We start from the raw sequence: 20,540 nt of genomic DNA on the forward strand, positions 1-20,540 counted from the left end.
ACCCTTCTGTTGTGGGGTTGCTGAGGGTTGAAGAACAGCAAGTGCCGATCGCTACCACAACTGTGCACCGGCGGCAATATCGCACCAACCGAGACTCCCTGAGTCCCATCCATAAGCTAATTCGTCAACTGGAGAGCCAAGGAGTGATCAGCAAGACTCATTCACCTTTTAATAGTCCCATATGGCCAGTGCGAAAGTCTAATGGTGAGTGGAGACTAACAGTGGACTATCGTGGCCTGAACGAAGTCACGCCACCAATGAGTGCTGCAGTGCCGGACATGCTAGAACTCCAGTATGAACTGGAATCAAAGGCAGCCAAGTGGTATGCCACAATTGATATCACTAATGCATTTTTCTCCATCCCTCTAGCAGCACAGTGCAGGCCACAGTTTGCTTTCACTTGGAGGGGAGTCCAATATACTTGGAATCGGCTGCCCCAGGGGTGGAAACACAGCCCTACCATTTGCCATGGACTGATCCAGTCTGCGCCGGAGCAGGGGGAAGCTCCTGAACACCTGCAGTACATCGATGACATCATTGTGTGGGGTGACACTGCAGAAGAAGTTTTCGAGAAAGGGAAGAAAATAGTCCAAATCCTTCTGAAGGCCGGTTTTGCCATAAAACAGAATAAAGTTAAAGGACCTGCACGAGAGATCCAGTTTTTAGGAATAAAATGGCAAGATGGACGTCGTCAAATCCCAATGGATGTGATCAACAAACTAACAGCTATGTCTCCACCAACTAGCCAAAAAGAAACACAAACTTTCCTAGGTGTCGTGGGGTTTTGGAGAATGCATATTCCAAATTACAGTCTGATTGTAAACCCGCTCTACCAAGTAACCCGTAAGAAGAATGCTTTTGAATGGGGCCCTGAGCAACGACAAGCCTTTGAACAAATTAAGCAGGAAATAGTTCATGCAGTAGCCCTCGGGCCAGTCCGAACAGGACCAGATGTAAAGAATGTGCTCTACACCGCAGCCGGGGAGAATGGTCCCACCTGGAGCCTCTGGCAGAAAGAACCTGGGGAAACTCGAGGTCGACCCCTGGGGTTTTGGAGTCGGGGATACAGAGGATCTGAGGCCCGCTATACTCCAACTGAAAAGGAGATATTGGCAGCATATGAAGGAATTCGATCTGCTTCGGAAGTGGTCGGTACTGAAACGCAGCTCCTCCTGGCACCCCGACTGCCGGTACTAGGCTGGATGTTCAAAGGAAGGGTCCCCTCTACACATCATGCAACTGATGCTACATGGAGCAAGTGGGTTGCACTGATTACTCAGCGGGCTCGAATAGGAAACCCCAGTCGCCCAGGAATCTTGGAGGTGATTATGGACTGGCCAGAAGGCAAATACTTTGGGATATCATCAGAGGAGGAGGTGGTTCGTGCTGAAGAAGCCCCACTGTACAACAAACTACCGGAAAATGAGAAGAAATATGCCTTGTTCACTGACGGGTCCTGTCGTATTGTGGGAAAGCATCGGAGATGGAAAGCTGCTGTATGGAGTCCTACACGACGAGTTGCAGAAGCTGCTGAGGGAGAAGGTGAATCGAGTCAGTTTGCAGAAGTAAAAGCCATTCAGCTGGCTTTAGATATTGCTGAACGAGAAAAGTGGCCAGTTCTCTATCTCTATACTGATTCATGGATGGTAGCAAATGCCCTGTGGGGGTGGTTACAGCAATGGAAGCAGAGCAACTGGCAGCGCAGGGGCAAGCCCATCTGGGCTGCGGCATTGTGGCAAGATATTGCTGCCCGGGTAGAGAACCTGGTTGTAAAGGTACGCCATGTAGATGCTCATGTGCCCAAGAATCGGGCTACTGAAGAACATCCAAACAACCAGCAGGTGGACCAGGCTGCTAAGATTGAAGTGGCTCAGGTGGACCTGGTCTGGCAACATAAGGGTGAATTATTTATAACCCGATGGGCCCATGACACCTCAGGCCATCAAGGTAGAGATGCAACCTACAGATGGGCTCGTGATCGAGGGGTGGACCTGACCATGGACACTATAGCACAGGTTATTCATGACTGTGAAACATGTGCTGCAATCAAGCAAGCCAAACGGTCAAAACCTCTTTGGTATGGAGGACGATGGCTGAAATATAAATATGGAGAGGCCTGGCAGATTGATTACATCACACTCCCTCAAACCCGCAACGGCAAGCGCCACGTACTTACAATGGTGGAAGCAACCACCGGATGGCTGGAAACATATCCGGTGCCCCATGCCACCGCCCGGAACACTATCCTGGGCCTTGAAAAGCAAGTCCTATGGCGACATGGCACCCCAGAGAGAATTGAGTCAGACAACGGGACTCATTTCCGAAACAACCTTATAGACACTTGGGCCAAAGAACATGGTATTGAGTGGGTGTATCACATCCCCTATCATGCACCAGCCTCTGGAAAAGTTGAACGATACAATGGACTGTTGAAGACTACACTGAAAGCAATGGGTGCTGGGACATTCAAAAATTGGGATACACATTTGGCAAAGGCCACCTGGTTAGTCAATACCAGGGGATCTGCCAACCGAGCTGGACCTGCCCAATCAAACCTGTTACGCACTGTAGAAGGGGATAAAGTTCCTGTAGTGCACGTAAGAAACATGCTGGGTAAAACATTCTGGGCTACTCCTGCCTCAGGAAAAGGCAAACCCATTCGTGGAATTGCTTTTGCTCAGGGACCTGGATGCACTTGGTGGGTAATGCAAAAGAATGGGGAGGTCCGGTGTGTACCTCAAGGGGATTTGATACTGGGTGAGAATAGCCCATGAGTTGAATTGTAGTATGTTAATTATTATATAATACTGTATGTCATCACTACCATAATTGCTATATATCATAGATGAAAATGGTGATTAATTAGAATGTATTGGAAAGAGTGTAACCTGAGCATGACATAAATGGTATGGAATAAGGGGTGGATATCTGTCCTGGTTCCAGTTAGGACAGAGTTAATTTTCCCTCATAGTAGCTGGTAGGGTACTATGTTTTGGATTAGGATGAGAAGAGCGCTGATAACATGCTGATGTTTTAATTGTTGCAGAGCAGTGTTTACACCAGGCCAAGGACTTTTCGGCTTCTCGCTCTGTCCTGCCAGCGAGCAGGCTGGGGGTGCAGCAGGAGCTGGGAGGGGACAGACCCAGGACAGCTGACCCAAACTGGCCAAAGGGGTATTCCATACCATCTGACGTCATGCTAAACAATATATAGGGGTGGCTGGCCGGGGTGGGGGGGCCGGCTGCTCGGGAATAGGCTGGGCATCGGTCAGCAGGTGGTGAGCAATTGCATTGTGCATCACTTGTTTTCTTACACATTATTATTGTTAATACTATTACCATTATCACTATTATTATTATTATTGTTATTATTATTTCCCTGTCTTAATAAACTGTCTTTATCTCAACTCACAGGCTTCACTTTCCCGTTTCTCTCCCCCATCCCAGAGAGGGAGGGGGGAGGGTGAGCGAACGGCTGTGTGGTGTTTAGCTGCCAGCCGGGTTAAACCACAACACTCTTGAACAGGAGATGTTTATTGCCCTTTTTCACTACTACATATACTTTCCCTGTAGCCCCATGCGCTGTCCACGTGCCCGAATCTGTCATACAATTGGTTAGAGACCCTCAGACACACCCTTGAGCCAGGCAGCAATTGGCCACTGCCCAAAGCTCATCTTTAACACTGTAGCCAATTTACTTTATCTCGACCTTGCTCAAGTTTTTGTTTCTACCGCTTGGTTCCTCATTATCTCTAATTCAGGGACATGTGAAACAGCGCAAAGCCACCTGCGAATTCCTTTCCCACACTTGTTCCCTCTCCCTTTCTCCTTCACCTCTCTCTTGTCCTCCAGGCTAGTTACAATAGCTCTTCAAAACTTTGAATATCCTTGGGATGTTCAGACCAGCATGTTGCTATTGTTGTGTCTCCTGAATGGGCTTCAGGTTTTGTTTAAGGTTAAACAACTACTTAGGAATGCCATCCAGAGATCTGTCCTGAGGCAGGATAGTTATGAGTGGCAGGGAGTGTGGGATGATATGGACAGGCACCTAGAACCGTGGGCACCTCCAGTGCTTTGGAAATTCACCCCTGAAAAACTGCAAAATCCTAAAAAAAATGGCAGAATGCTTGAAAAAGGCGTCATCACCCTGGCAATTCCAAAGAGACACAAATCACTGCAACGTGCTGTGGCTTGGCCTATGCTTACTGAGTGGCAATCAACGCCACTGTGACCCCTGTGATGGGCCTTGCAGCCATTCCAACCCCTGTGATGGGCCTTGCAGTTGTTCCAACCCCTGTGACAGGCCCCAAGGCTAAGCCAGGGAAAGAGACTGTACCAGTTGCCCCTGTGTCAGTTGCTCCTGTATCCGAGATGAAACAACGGGTGAGAATGTCAAGTCATTTAGAAAGCAGAGGAACTCCTATTCAGACTGAGGAGGAAGAAGGTGACGAGGCAGGCTACTCTGAAATGGCTGAGGAACAGGAAGGCGAAGAGGAAGAGATCATAAGAGCATCAATAACTACCCGAGGCCTATACCAGCGTGAGCTACAAGAGATGCAAAAAGATTTCAGAGCTGCAATCAATGCCACTACAACCCCTGCAACAGACCCTGAGGCCACTCCAACTCCTGCAACGGGCTCTGTAGTCACTTCAACCCCTGTGACATCACCTGGCTGTTTCTGTCTTTTTTTCTATATGCCACTGTGCTCGGATTTTGTGCCACTTCCTATAATATGTCCCCATGGACTGTCTGACCAAGCCTCTTGTGCACCTATCCTTCTGCACCCTGTGTGCCAGCAGCCTCAGGCCCTGTCTCCAGTGGCTGAAATGGAAGGAAAGATGCGGGGACGGAGGGACCACCAAACAGGTGGCAGTATTTGAGAAGAATCACAGAGGAGAGCAGGAACTGGGCTCTCTCACAGCAAAGGGGCCATGTTCACCCCAGCATGCTCTTCCTCCCAATGTTCCCAGCTGTTCCTGTGTCACCTTATGGTGTGGGGATGTCTCAATCCCTGGCTTTTAGGCCATTTTGTCTGGAGCTCACTGTACCTGTGTAACTGTGTGCTGTGCATCCCTCTGAGCTTTTCAGGGCTGCAAGCACTGCTGCATGGGCACTTTCTGCTCACCTCTATGTGCACTTGACCTATACCTTTGGGCGGCCACAGGCCTCTCTGGTCTCTCTCCCTGGTTTCATTGAATTTCTCCATGCCTGGATGCATGCTTTTCCCTAGCTGGTGTTGTGGCCAGGTGCACACCTAGGCTGATTTGGCCCGGTATGTCTATGCCATGATGTGACACCTAGTTCTTCCCGCCCACCATTTTCTCTCCTCTCAGGCAAGGTGAGGAACAGGGATGGGCAGCTGCCTCTGTCTCCCTCCCGTTCTCCTCAGATGCTCTTTGCTGCTTCTGCTGCAGGGTTATTATTATAGTATATAGCTGCTCCCCCCCCCGCCCCCCCCCCGTGGGCTGCTCTGCTTCGCTGGCACGGCTATGCAGCGCCTTGGCCCCGCTCCGTGCCTGGCCGCCGCCCAAATCCCTGCTGTGAGGGGAGCACCAGGGCCCGCGGGCGTGGGGTGGCGCCGGGGGACATCAACAGCCGGCACACCAACAGACAGGCGCGCCAACGACTCCCCCCGCCCTTCAGTGCCGGGGGTGGGGTGCCTTGGCGGGGCTGGCGCTGTCCTGGCACACAGACAGTGGGAGGATGTTGGGCTGCGGATAATTAAAGACTAAACAGCCTGGCTCTGCAGAAGCGGGAGGGTGTAAGTAAAAGGAGTGTATATGTATAAGGAGGGGACGGGAGGAGAGTGGGGGGAGCTGACAGCCAGCCAGCTACCATCAGAATTAGAAGCCAAAACCCATTGGGAGGGGTACTTTCCCCTGCTCACTCCCACCACCCCCCCCCCCCCCCCCCCCCCCGGTTGCACTTTGGAAGAGGTGCAGTCATTTTTCTCACACCCCCTACCCTCTTTCCACTCCCCCAACTATAAATTCCCTTCTGTAGCATGTTGCCCCTTTTTTAATCCACATTTGTGTTTCAGATCATGTAGAAAGGACAGAAAGTGCGCAGGGACTTTTGTCTGTAAGTATATGCAATTACAATCTATAGTTGTGTGTTTTTTTTGTTTGTTTTGTTGTTGTTGTGTTGTTTTAAAATTATTTATCTCTCTCTTTCTTTGTTTCTTTTTCTTTTGTCCTTAGCTGGACTTTGCAGCAGCTTGCCCCCCCTCCCTTCAGTGCACATTTGCACTCATGGCTCTCTACAACTGCCTGGAAGTAGACTGCAGCAAGGAGGGTTCTGGTCTCTTTTCTCAGGAGGCAAGTGATAGGACACTAGGTAATGGCCTCAAGTTGCACAGGGGGAGGTTTAGATTGGACTTCAGGAATAATTTTGTCACGGAGAAGGTGGTTAGACATTGGAACAGGCTGCCCAGGGAAGTGGTAGAGTCATTATCACTGGAGGTATTTAAGAGACGTGGATGTGGCACACTTAGGGACATAGCTTAGCGGTGGACTTCTAGTGTTAGATGATGGTTGGACTTGATGATCTTGAAGGGCAAATGATTATGAAAAAAGTGGAATTAGGGAATTTCACAATAAATATAAAACATTTCGAAAACAGCCAAATGAGATTTTACTTTGTTACACTGCAGAATTACCAACAGGAAAAGTAAATAAATGGGTAATTGCATTTGATTTTCTGCATTTGGATACTTTTAAATTGTGTATTATGTTCTGGCCTTGATGCTGACTTTACAAAACTGATTTCACTGACTGCTACAGGAACCTTGCCTTTGTACAGCCAGCCTCCAGGCCATAACATAAAATGCAACTTATAACTATCCAAATGTGATTGTTGATGAGAATTTAAATCAAAGAAAGACTAGTTTTTGCCTCAGTTTACAAGGTTGCTTAAAATGTGACACTTAGCAGACTATCTTCTCCATTACCATTTTCAGCACAAAAGCACTGAGTATAATGAAGTCAGACCACTGACATACTTTCCTTGCAGTAGTGAACACGCTTGTCTTTGACATAGTTATTGTATTTATTCCAAGTGTCTCCTTACCCATTCTAATTTGCAGGAAAAAAATTCTTCTTTACATATTTAAGTAATCAATACTTTCTACACTGAAATACATGATTGTTGAAGTTTTTACATTTTTAAATATAACAGCATATGCAAAGACTGTTCTGCTTTCACTGGTCATTGAGAATTTAGCTGTTACATTTCACCAAGCTGAACTAAACTTTAAAAAGGGGAAAAATCAAACTATTTCCTTCGCAGAAGGTACATTAATTATTTAGTTAAGCTTACAATAAAATTAAAAGTGACTAGAATAAGCTTGTTGAGTAAGAACAAAATAACTCTTGGTTTAACTCCATTGTTTTAACTTCTCAGTTTCTTAATGTTCTTATTCCATAAAGTATTTCTTAAACTCCTTACAATTAAAAACAAACAACTTAGAAGATTATTTTTCAGTGCTGCTTCTCCTTTTCCTAGACTTGGAATTATGATTTGCTCATACCTTGTGAATAAATCTTTCTTGGAGCTGTGTACTATTAACATCATCAATAATCTAAGGATAAATAAAAAGGCAAAAGGCTGTACTTCGTATTCTTCTGATAATTTTAACTCACGGATATTTTGAGACATCTTACACAAGAACAACTGACATTTAAGGATCTGTCCTTACTTGTGTAAAATTTATTTGCTTACAAAGCAACCACTGAAGAAAGAAGGAATCTTTTATATTTCTTTGCAATGTATAAAGTCCTGACATGATTTTTTTAAACTTTTTTTTTTTTTAATGTTAGAATTTCAGTATAACACCTTCCTGGAAAGTACTATATGTCATAACATACAAAGTTTTCTGTGATCTCCACTCAGTTTTCTGAGACCTCTGAGAAAGGAGAGACTTTTTTTTATATGGTAAACACTTTCTGAAATGTATAAAAGGCCTGTTTGATTTCTCTCTTTTAAAAAGAAAATGATCTGTTTTCTTTTAAAGCACTTCAGTGTGTCCTTTTCCCCCTGTTCCCATGGCAGTTCAGTTTGCATTGTAGGTGCTAAGGAATTTAAATGGCAGGCTTATCACTAACTAATAAAAGCATGTATCAGTAAACAGATACATCTGTCATAGTTTAATTTTAATCTACCTTTTAAAAGAAAAAAATCTAGAACAGCTCATTATTTTACTTCTGACTCACCATGATTAGATGGCTTTCTTCTAAAGCACTAGTGCTGTGGAATTTCAGGGGATAGGTGTTGTACAGTATATCTAAGTCATCCTGTGTGCATCAGCACAGGCAGACAGCAGGAACAACCACAGACCCACAGCTGAAACACAAAGAAAAAATATTTTTGTTACCTCATCAACCAGGGGATCCTTAAAGCAGCACCTAGGCAGAGGCACACAAGCAAACACTGCTAAGCTTGGTCCATGCTAGAGGATTGCAGACCTGCTGTTTACACCTGTTTATCAAGGGTTCACACAGTCAAAGTTTACCACTGTGCTTTAATCTTCACTGTGCTTTGATCTTCTCCGTACCAAAGCAGGGAACTCAAGCATGTCCAATACTGTGCCTCTTAATCTACCAAACACCTATGTTATCTATACGCAGATGTGCTACTTGTCAAACACATAGAGGATAAACAGCAATAGGTATGATATACATGCTTTCCTACATGACTACTCTTCAGCCTTTATATCATCCCAGCTGCAAGGTCACTTGAGCAGGTTTACAATCCCCCTCACCAGTCTTCTGTTCTCATCCCATCCTCCTCACGAGTCTTCCACTTTTAACCCATTCCTCCTAAAACACCCCAAAGCAAAAAACCCCAAAAGGAGATCAGTTAAACTAAACATTTCCTGTAGTGTATCCTTGTCTGAACTGGATCAGGTATGAAGTTATTTTATCATTTGCATTCTCTGCGTTTTTATTCTTATTTGGAAAAAAAAGAGAAAAATAGGATGGTGGCCTCTTGGAGAGAAAGACAATTGGGGGGAAGCTTTTCTCATTAAGACAGAGAAAGAAATGACAACCTGCATGTGGATAAAGGGAAATAATCACCTTCACATTTATTTTTGCAGTTCATAACAAAATGTAAAGCATCATTTAAGTTTATATGTATAACAGAAAGCTTATATTTAAGATTTCATCCCAATTTGCCCTTTTAAGAACCCTTTTTCTAGTGGGTTATCTGCAGATACTTTTACACATTCTGTAATTTTCTGCATCTATAAAATTATTTCATTTTAGTTGGAACAACTGTTCACAGCTTCAGGATAATCTATGGAAACTGGAGTCTGGGATTCGTCTGACAGAGGGAGACTGCTATGTACCTTTTATATGCTCTGAGGGATAAGAAGTAAGAGATACTAGGATGAGGCATTAAGTCCAAAATACTAGATAAACACTGGACAAATGTAACTCCTGGTTCTAGAATGAGAAAACTTATACTGCTTTGTTGATTATTACTGAGTCTGGAAATTGAATTGAATTCTCTTTTATGGTAGTTAAGAACTGTATAGGAGCTTAAGGAATACGTCAGATCCTGTTTTGTTTGTATATAGCCATGGGCAGAATTTGGTCAAGAGATGTTACTGAGAGATATGACAGCTAAGCAGTTTTGGCCATCTGAATGTGTATATTGATCTTTTTTAACATGCTTATGTAATTGCACATGAAGAATATATTTGATGCAATTTGTCCTACAATACTTGATTACTGAAAGCTTAGGGACAATTAAGGCCTTCACAACTTAGAAAATAAATAAGCAGAAATAAAAGCTCACTTTTTGCAATAGTTTTGCTAATTAGCTGTTCAACTGTGTAAAAAAAAAAAAAGCACCTTTACTTGTTTATGGCTAGAACAATTTGAAGTAGAGTTTTTTAAAAAGTCATTTTTGTCCAAAGCAGACACTGGGTATTTCTGGGGTACAATTCATGTGCACATTAAAAAGCAAGTGGTCTATGTATATGGGTGTCTACACAGTCGCAAACATGCATACTCCATATACTAAAATTTTATAATTATGCACTAGCATACCGTATCTGAACAGGAGAGTGTTGATACACAGAATTGGAGCTTTAAGTAATACTTTGTCTTTTTCCAGGACAAATCTTTATTGAACCTTTCTTTTTCACAAAGGCTGAATCATAGCATGGCTCAAGTTGGAAGGGACCTTAAGGATCATCTAGTTCCAACACCCCTGCCCTGGGCGGGGATGCCACTCACTAGATCAGGGTGCCCAGGGCCTCATCTAACCTGGTCTTGAACACCTCCAGGGATGGGCATCCACAACCTCTCTGGGCAACCTGTGCCAGTGCCTCACCACCCTCTGAGTGAAGAATTTCCTCCTAACCTCTAATCTAAATCTCCTCTCTTTTAGTTTAAAACCATTCCCCCCTGTCCTGTCATTATCTGCCTGAGCAAAAAGTTTCTCTGCATCTTTTTTTATAATCCCCCTCTAAGTACTGAAAAGCTGCAATAAGGTCACCCCTGAGCCTTCTCTTCTTCACAGGCTGAACAGTAACAGCTCACTCAGTCTGTCTTCATAGGAGAGGTGCATAGACCAGGATGCAGTTGGCCTCGACTGCAAGCATGCACTTCTGGCTCATGTCAAGCTTTTCATCCACTAGAACTCCCAAGTCTTTCTCTGCAGGGCTGCTCTCAATGAATTCTTCTTCCAGTCTGTACTCATACCCAGGATTGCCCTGACCCAGATGCAGCACCTTGCACTTGGACTTGTTGAACCTCATTAGATTCACGTGGGCCCACTTCTCAAGCTTGTCCAGGTCCCTTTGGATGGCACCCCTTCCTTCTTTGGTATCAACTGCACCACTCAGCTTGGTGTCATCTGCAAACTTGCTGAGGGTGCACTCAATCCCACTGTCTATGTTGCTGATAAAGATATTAAACAGTACTGGTCCAAGGATAGACCCCTGAGGGACAACCCTCGTCACCAGCCTCCACCTGGACATAGAGCCATTGACCACTACTCTCTGGGTGCGACCTTCAAGCCAATTCCTTATCCACTGAATGGTCCACCCATCAAATCCATCTCTCTCCGCTTTGGAGATAAGGATGTAATGTGGAAAATCTTGAAAAATCTGAAAATCTCGTAAAAACAAAAAAATAAGAATTCGTATACAACTTGTAATAGTACATAGTCATGACACTGCTTTTCAAGTGTTGGGATCAAAAGCTTTCATCAACAAATACTTTTTTTTTTTGGCATCATAATATTGTTGCCCCACACCTGAGCCCTGCACATTGTTGGTTTGCCTGAAGAGAGGGATACTACACCTAACAGACCTAGAACAACCTCATAAAAATAATTCAGTTCGTATCATTGACCAGGACAGGATATTTTAATAATATTTTTAAATATTTGTGTTTTTTCTTTTATTTCAAAGATTTTTTCACTCTGCTGCCATGTTGAACAATAATGGTTGAGCATGCAATTTGGTAAGGTACAAAAATGTTCTTTTCAAACGTTTAATTTGGAATGATACCATGAATCATTGTTTGGATATTACATTAAATTCAATTTAGGCTTCTGGCCTGGCAAATTCACTGTAGCACTACTAAATGAATCCCTATGTAGATGTTCCTGTGAGGATTGCTGATGTTTCTTTCTGTAAATACTGCATAAAAAATCACCCTCAAAATATGTAAAATTTTTCATCCTGCAAGAAGAAATATTTCTGGATCAATTTTGTTAGCTGTAACCTTCTTGTCTGTCTACTTGCATAACATAACTTTGTGGGAATATGTTTAAAAAAAGCTTAAAAGAAATTTGTATATTTTCCCTGAAGGTAGTGTAAGCCTTGGCTTAATATGCACATTATCCGGTAGAATTCTTAAATTCTTAAAGTATTGATGTTTAGAAAGTACACATTACCATCATGCAGCTACTCAAAAAGATTACGTTAGAAAGGAAGATTTTTTTTTTTTTATGAATGTATCTGTGGTACAAGTTTAAATAACTCTATTGCTGATAGCAGGAAAAAGTCCCGTGGAACTATTAGTAAATTTTCTTACACTTAATTTCTCAACTAAGTAATTAAATAAAGGAACAAGAACAGAAGAACAGTACTTGCCAGGCAATGTTATTTTCCTTTATGTCTCCTGATTAGAGAAATACCCATATCCATAAGTATTATTTATGACATACATAATATATATGATACTCTAGATTGTGCGTTTATATTTGGAGTAACAGTAAAACAGTATACATTAAATTATGCTATGGGAGATAAAACAGAAAAAAAAAAAGAAACATGCTTTGGGATTCAACTTGGTGTATACCTTTTGTATACCCCAAAATTCAAAGTAGGGAACTGGGAGAGCCTACAAGAGAAGCATTAGTCTGGGTTTTCCCTTTTCTTATTATTTCTTTGGGATTCCACTATAGGCCACTGTTCTTGGTGGTCTTTTCCTTACTACAAAACTTGATGGAGTGAGGATACTGGGCTAAATGGACTTTTGGACAGCCTATGGTTGCTCTGAGAGTGTTTTTTCTTCCTCCTCTGTTGCTCCAGTAATTTAACAGTGTTGAGTATGAAACTACCAAAGAACTTGACCATGCAGACTCTGGTCCTGAATTTTGCTGCCATACTCTGTGTTCACCTAAATTTGTAACAAGAGACTTGGTTCTGCATCTGCAGTTGCCATTAAGTGTGGATACAAATAGTTACTAATTAAACATTTCATTACCTGATTGTGCTTGAAGAGCAAATGATGAATTCACAAGAAATTGACTGAAAACTTAAATACTGTTTTAATGCTCAGGTCTGTTATAATTCTTTTTCTGTATGTGCATGTTAGCATCTTAAGTAAAATAAGAAAAGTTGCCATTGTGGTAAACATGCAAGCAAAATTAAAAGAGAAAGGTGATGGGTTGCACTGGTTTTCGAGTTTGGCTTATTTGTATTTTAATTTTTGTAATGTTTTATAGTTTCAGACTCCATACACTAAAATTTATCGGGGGAATAAAGTAGTTCACAGTTTTTTTATTGGTTAATGGAACTTTCAGTGTAATATACTTTTTGTTATGGTTTAACTCAGCAGGCAGCTAAGCACCAAAAAGACGTTTGCACACTACCACCCCTGCTCACAGTGGGATGGGGGAGAGAATCAGAAAAAAAAAGTGCAAGCCTGTGGGTTGAGATAAAGACAGTTTAATAGGTCAGAAAAGGAAGAGAAATAATAATAATAATAGAAGTAATAAAAGTAATAATAATGTGTAAAAAAAAACAAGTGACGCACAATGCAATTGCTCACAACCTGCTGACCGATGCCCAGCCCAATTCCCCCCTCACCCTGGCCAGCCACCCCATATTAATTGTTCATCATGATGTCATATGGTATCAACCCACAAGCTTTTACTTTCTTTTCCTGATTCTCTCCCCCATCCCAGTGGGGGTCGAGGGTGAGTGAACGGCTGTGTGATGCTTTGCTCCCTGATGGGGGTAAACCACAAGAACTCACATGGAGGAAAGGGTGTGCTTGTTAATTGTTTCTATAGTAAGGTTCCTGAAGTGCAAAAATGATGGCCATACTGAGTACAAATACAGCATTAAGGTCACGGTCAGTGGAATATGAGCACATATTATATGAGCACTGCATACAAACTGGCAAAACCAGAAACAAACTTAGGCCAGACACCAGGGATGATAAGCAATAAGAAAGGAATTAAGAAAAACAGCCTTGGAAGTACATAACACAACATTGTGAATGAAAAAAATCTACATTGTGACCAGCAACAATTAAACTAATGTAATGCTTATAAAAAATCTTGTTTTAACATTTTCTGATCATATCTGTCATTATCTCAACCCTTCATGCCTCATGCTGAGTGCCAAAAGGACTGTTGTGGTTTTATCCAGCAGGCAGCTAAGCACTACACAGCTGTTCACTCACTCCCCCCATACCCACAGTGGGATGGGGGAGAGAACAGGAAGGAAAAAAAAACAATAGAAAACATGTGGGTTGAGATGAAGAGTTTAATAGGAAAGAAAAAGAAGGGAAAAGAATAATAATGATATATATATATATAAATATAAAAATATATAATGATATATATATATTATATATATATAAAACAAGTGATGCACAATGTGGTTGCTCACCATCTGACAGCCAATGCCCAGCCAGTCCCTGAGCAGCGGTTCCCCCTGGCCAACCCTCACAGTTTTTATTGTCCCACATGATGTCATATGGTATGGAATATCCCTTTGGCCAGTTTGGGTCAGCTGTTCTGGTTCTGTCCCCTCCCAGCTTCTTGTGACTTACATCAGTTCACCATGCAAAGAAACATGGATAAAACTACAACCACGATTATTGTGATAAACAATTGCTTCAGCCATGTTATGTTTGGCAACCAGGAAGTCAATTTTTCTACCAAATCTGTAAATCCCCAGGATGTATCATCCTGAGCTACTGCAGTCTCAATCTGTTTTTGTTTGTTAACATATACACAGCAAGTTAGCATCTGGTGTATATGTTAACATTTTCGCATGGGAGTAGTTCAAATCTCTGCCCTAGATGTTCATGATCATCCTTGCCAAATGGACATGTTCCATTTCTTAGGTATTGTGCTCCCACTGTTCAGCTTCCTTGACCAATGATACCATTAAGACCGTGAAAAATGTAACCTTCCAGGTTGCACCTGGGTAACCTTCCATGGTGTCTTAGGTGTCTTTTTCACTCTGGTGTGATGGATCCAGGCATTCTGCTCCTTGATTCTGATCGATGTGACCTGGAACGGTCCTTCCCACTGAGGTTCCAAGGTCTTCTCTGCAAGAAACTTTACATACACATAATCTCCAGGTTGTATGTTGTGCACTGGTCCATCTAACCCTCCACCCCAAGTCCCACTCACATGCTTTCCAATTTCATTGAGCTATTTACCTAAGGCCACCATATAGGAGGTCATAATTTCATCCCCAGCTTGCATGGATATTCCTCTTTGTATTCCATAGGGTCATCCATATAAGATTTCAAAGGAGCTTAGCCCTTCTTCTGCCCTTGGTATACGCAAAAGGGCTAAAGGAAGAGACTGAGGCCAGACCAAATTTGCTTCTTGTCCCAATTTCATAATTTGCTGTTTGATTAAGTGGTTTGTTTTTTTTCTACTTGCCAACTCGACTGAGGGCGATATGGGGTATGAAGTTACCAGTCTATACCCAAATGGCAGCTAATTTGTTGTACCACTTTTGAGATAAAGTGTGGTCCCTGTCAGAGGATATAGTTGCTGGAACTCCAAAAAGAGGTATTATTTCTTGTAGTAATAGTTACCTCCCGAACCTTGGCTGTTCTGGTCGGGAATGCTTCTGACCATCCTGAAAAGGTGTCAGTTAATACCAATAAATACTGATACCCCCTTTTCTTGGGAGTTCGAAAAAAAAATTTACCACTGTTTGGAGCTTGATACCTGTCTGTGGTTTACTTTTATACCTGTCTAACAATGGTATACAAATTAGGCCCTATCCATTTTCTATGTAAAAACTCTTATACTACTTCAGCTCCCCAGCATGCTTTATTATGTTCTCCAATTTAATATGGTATCACAATTCTTCCATCATTTATTTACATTAAACCTGTAGGTAACATTTTCCATTTACATCTTAGAATATTCTACTTCATTTTCTAAAGCTTTTGTTAATGCCTGGTTTTCTGTTCCTGGTACTAGTGCCAAAATTTGACTCTCAGATGCCTGTTCTGCCACCCCTTTGGCTTATGCGTCAGCCAATCTGTTTCCTCTTTCAATATTAGTATCCCCTGCTTGATGTCCTTTACAGTGCATAATGGCAACTTTAATAGGCACGTATACTGCTTGGAGTAACTTCAGTATCTCTTCTGCATGTTTAACTGAGGAAGATAAAAGTCCTCTCTCCTTCCAAATTGCCCCGTGTGCAGGCACCACACCAAAGGCATATTTCAAATCTGTCCAAATGTTAATTCTTTTCCCTTTTGCCAGCTCAAAAGCTCTTATCAAGGCGATGATTTCCACCTTTTGGGCTGATGTTTGTTACTGTGTATCCTGTGAGGCAAATCCCTGGCGGACAAAGCTGCTGCCATCTATATACCAATCCTCCGCATCTTCTAGGGGTGTATCCTTTAAGTCTGGTCAGCTGGAGTATACCGTGTCCATGGTCTTGATGCAAACATGACTAAGGAAAGAGGCTGGGTTCACAGTATTAGTGCCGAAAAAAATTAGTAAACTAATAGTCCATTCTACACATTCCTTTTCTTCTGTAGTAGCTATCATTTCCGTATTGCAACAGTGTCCCCTTTTCCCGAAGGGGTCTTTCAAGCTTCAAGATCACAGGCTAGTTGTTTCCCGAATATGGTGGGGCTATTCCTGAACCCCTGTGGTAACGCTGTCCAAGTAAGCTGAGTTTTTTGTCCTCTATTAGGATTTTCCCATTCAAAGGAAAAGAGTTTCTGGCTTTCAGTTGCCATGGGCAGGCAGAAAAAGGCATCCTTTAAATCTAGTACCGTGAACCAAACTTGACTGTCATTCAGTTTTTCCAGCAAGTCCCTAATAAGGGCCTTGGCAAACTGGGTAAGTATAAAAATTGATGAATTCCAATCATTTTTCCCAATTTAAATTTCAAGCATTGCAAAAAGAACGCCCTTTCCTGTTGGCCAGTTGCTCCTATTACATTTAGAGACTCAGCGCTTCTCCAGAATCAATTTTTGAATTAACACAGAGAAAGAAGCTCCCATAACCAACAAAAAATTCAAGCCTCTCTCTTTGTTCCCTAGCTTTATTTCAACCAGTGGACCTGCTAGAGTAGATGCCCCAGGTCCCCGTCATTCCTGACTGTTGCAAGTTTATCCTGCAATTCCTTTTCTTTCTGTTATTAGGGGCCGATTGCCCTAGAAAGAGGCTAGCCAGTTGCCTCTGTTTGTCTTCCGAAGCCAGGTCCAAATTGTTTTTGTTTGTTTGTTTTTTTCATTGCATTTCAAAGTTGGTCCAAAAATTCCATAGGGGTTTCTTTTGGACCTTGTTGGAACAGATTCTCAATTCCCAATTTAAACAGATTTTGGTATTTACATAACCGTTCATAATTTCCGGGGTGATTAGGTCTCAGTGGGGAGTCGGTCAGAGGAATGCAATCGTCTACAGTTCCCTGAGCGGTCCCACTGGCAATCTGAGCTCACACATAAACTTAGGTTATTTTAAGAATTAGCTGCTTTTCTGTTTCCATGACAACTCTCTGGGACCCATCATGGTCCCTCTGCCCCAGAGGGCTCACGCCCTGATTTTGAGGTCTCTACCTCAACCCTGGAACTACTAACATTCCTACATCCTCTTTCCCTGCTCATTCAACTTCAAACAGATCTGTCAAATACTACATGCCACACCTTTAACACCTTCAACAACCCTTTTAACACTGCCTTTATCTTTCTCCAGACTGTACTTTTCTAATGCCAACACCAAAGGCTCAGTCAGGGGCCGACTTGATTCCATACCTTTTCCTCCAGGATGCTGAAACAACATATCAGTATACAACATTTCATCCTATTTTCCTTCTCTCCTCAAAAACAACATTAACTGCAAGATAGTGTTATAGTCGACTGATCCATAAAGTGGCCATTTAGCTCCATTCTTGAGCTTATATAGTGACCACCATTAATTGCAATACTTAATTAAAGTCCTCTTGCTTTCTGTGCCCCCAGTTCTGACAATATCCTTCCAATGTGCCAATATGCACCCAAGGAGGCTTTTCTTTAAAACGTCTTTGTTCTGGATATTACCCATTTCATTGATTTCCTGTTCCCTTTATTTATTTATTTATTTAATTACTATTCCTTATTAGTTGCTGTCCCTTGTTTCAATTTCCACGCAAACCTTTTTATTGCAGGTTTTTACTATCTTTTCCTAATCTTTTTCCCAAATGTCCCAGTTCTCTGGGATTAAACTCTTCTTTCCACATACAAACTTTACTATTTCAGATTATTAATGAGCCCCATTCCAATCATAAATCCATAGGACTTCAGGAAAACACCTGAAGCACTCAGCCCTCCGTTTTCTAAACAAACAATGCCATCTTTTTCACAACATTTACATTTCAACAGGACCCAAGCCGAATGCCAATTTTTTCTCACGCACTTTGTTAGTAAGCCCACACAAAACAAGGAATCACTCCTATGTATCTGTCAATATGGGGGTTTAAAAAGGTATTGAGGCCTAAATAAGTTCTCCCCCTTCTTACCAAATTCCCAGGACTCAAGCCCGAACCACCAAAGAAGTGACTCTCCCCTCTCCCCGTTCTGCCACTTTGATGATCAGTCACCCCCCCCCCCCCGATACTTGGGAAACTGACCAAACACCACAGCGAATATACCCAAACTTCTAGACTGTTACTTAGATAATGCTCCCGCCTTCCCCCTTTTCACACTCAAAACACTTAAGAACAAAATAGGATTACAAGATACACCGCTGGGCCCATATATTGGGCACCACCAGTCAACACTTGGATAAAACAGCACTGCCTTTCGGTCTGTCATGTGCTTCGTTCATCTCCAGCCTTTCCCCTCACAGAGAATATGGAACCGCAGATGAAAACTCTGCACTCGCTTCACAGTGATGCTGCGTCTCACTCACACAGCGCAATCACGCAATCACGCAAAGAGGTCCCTTGCACTTCTCGTTCATACCACAAGAATGTATCACTTAAAACATTAACCAAACTTGTTTGTATCGTCTCTGGCCGTGTTCCTCGTGGAGTATCTCACTTCACAACAATATTTTGTCTCAAACACATACACTTACACAAATGCTTTTAACACAAAATACCCGGACATTTAAGAATAAGACATACAATTATTAACACTCCAATTAATGCCCCTCCAGCAGCTGCAAATATTACCCAGGTAACCTTGTCACAACTGTGAGAGGCCCGCTTACCCTTCTTCTGCTTCTTATACAGTCATTAGCAGGTCTGTCCTGGCTCCCAATACTGGCATGCAGCAGTAACCTCGGATTTGCTCGATCTACTCCTAAGATCGCTAGCGGCCCCTCTATTGGTCAGCAAATCCCCCTTGACTGCTCTATCGGTCAGCCTGTAGGGTACCCTTCTCTTCTACGGGGACTGTGCTGCACGCCAGACGTCTCTGTGCGGTTTACCAGCTGCCCCAGTCACACGTATGACTTACAGGCCCTTCCTGTACTGTAAAACATACCATTTGTCCGCAGCTTCAGGAGGTCTTTGCTCCTGCGGTGAGTGGCTGAGAGTGGAGGCTCCTCCAAGGAAAATACTCGGGGTGCACCTAGGGGTGTCCACTCCACAGTTGATCCCGCAGCCGAGCAGAGCTTCTCCTGGCTGGCTCGCCAAACTGACTTGCGGTAAACGGACTCCACAATCAGTAAGATTGTAAAGTAGGCATGTTTATTCAGCGCTGGGCGTCACGGGGGGTAGTCCCACCAAAGTCATGTGCGCCTGACGCAGCAACTTGCCATGGTTATATGCAGTAAATAGTTACATATGCATGAAGTTTCAAAATGCGCCTATATATATGCATAATCTGTCCCCGCTTCATATTAAAATTAGTTCCAAGGAGTCATTTCCATAAGCTCCTCCCATCTGCACTTGCGCAGTGTCTCCTGGTGGTGGTCGCCAGGGGTCGTGGGGATGAAGGTTGGTGACTCTTCCTCGTCACCGCTAGTTGACCTCTTGTCTTTGCGCAGACTCAGTTGCTCCTTGGCTCTTGTCCATCCGCAGGACCAGTTTCTGCCACTTTCTTAAGATAGGCTCACACTCTTATTAAGAGACTGACCTTGGTAAGGGGCCCAAGGCTTCTTGCTTTAATTAATTTGCACAATGCACCATAGTTAGCAAAGACACTAAGTAGCATCCACTAGTTTAATACTGTCAGCACTCTATTTGCTAAGATTCTCCTAACCCCCTCTCTCACTTGTGCACCCCCAGCTTCCTCGCTGGCAGGGCAGCATGAGAAGCTGAAAAGTCCTTGGCTTAGTGTATGCACTGCTCTGCAACAATTAAAACATCAGCATGTTATCAACATTATTTTCATCTTAGATCTAAAACACAGCAGCATACCAGCTGCTAGGAGGAAAATTAACCCTATGCTAGCCCAAACCAGGACACCAGGGAAGAACAAAGTGTTTTATGTAACTAACCTCATTCAACTGTGTATGCCAGAAGACAAATGAAGTTTCTGTTGAGGGTTTCTTACCAGTTGAAGAATTTGGCAGGAATGCGCTGACTATACTCAAGTTATATATCATATACTTATATATAAGTATATATACTTATATACTCATATATATCGTATACTATACTCAATGCCATAAAAAGGTTGCTTGTCTTTTAGACTTTTTCAGCTCTTATGTGTTTCTGAGTTCGGATCATCAGATGGGGAGAAATAAAAAGCAGCACTAATATCTCACCCATGAACCAACAAAGGATGCTGATATAGAATCACAGAAACACAAGGTTGGAAAGGACCTACAAGATCATCTAGTCCAACTGTCCTCCTATCACCAATACTACCCAC

General features: G+C 42.8%; 1 long non-coding RNA gene across 1 annotated transcript; it reads left to right on the forward strand.

Moving 5' to 3' along the window:
- Nucleotides 1-5,687: 5,687 nt before the first annotated feature.
- On the forward strand, nt 5,688-6,312 carry LOC310888930. Its single transcript, XR_014576262.1, has 3 exons — nt 5,688-5,761; nt 6,041-6,081; nt 6,201-6,312. It is a non-coding gene; the product is annotated as an uncharacterized lncRNA (long non-coding RNA).
- The last annotated feature ends 14,228 nt before the right edge of the window (nt 6,313-20,540 follow it).

Source organism: Anser anser (genome assembly GCF_964211835.1).
Source record: "Anser anser genome assembly, contig: SUPER_W_unloc_4, whole genome shotgun sequence".
Classification (NCBI taxonomy): domain Eukaryota; kingdom Metazoa; phylum Chordata; class Aves; order Anseriformes; family Anatidae; genus Anser; species Anser anser.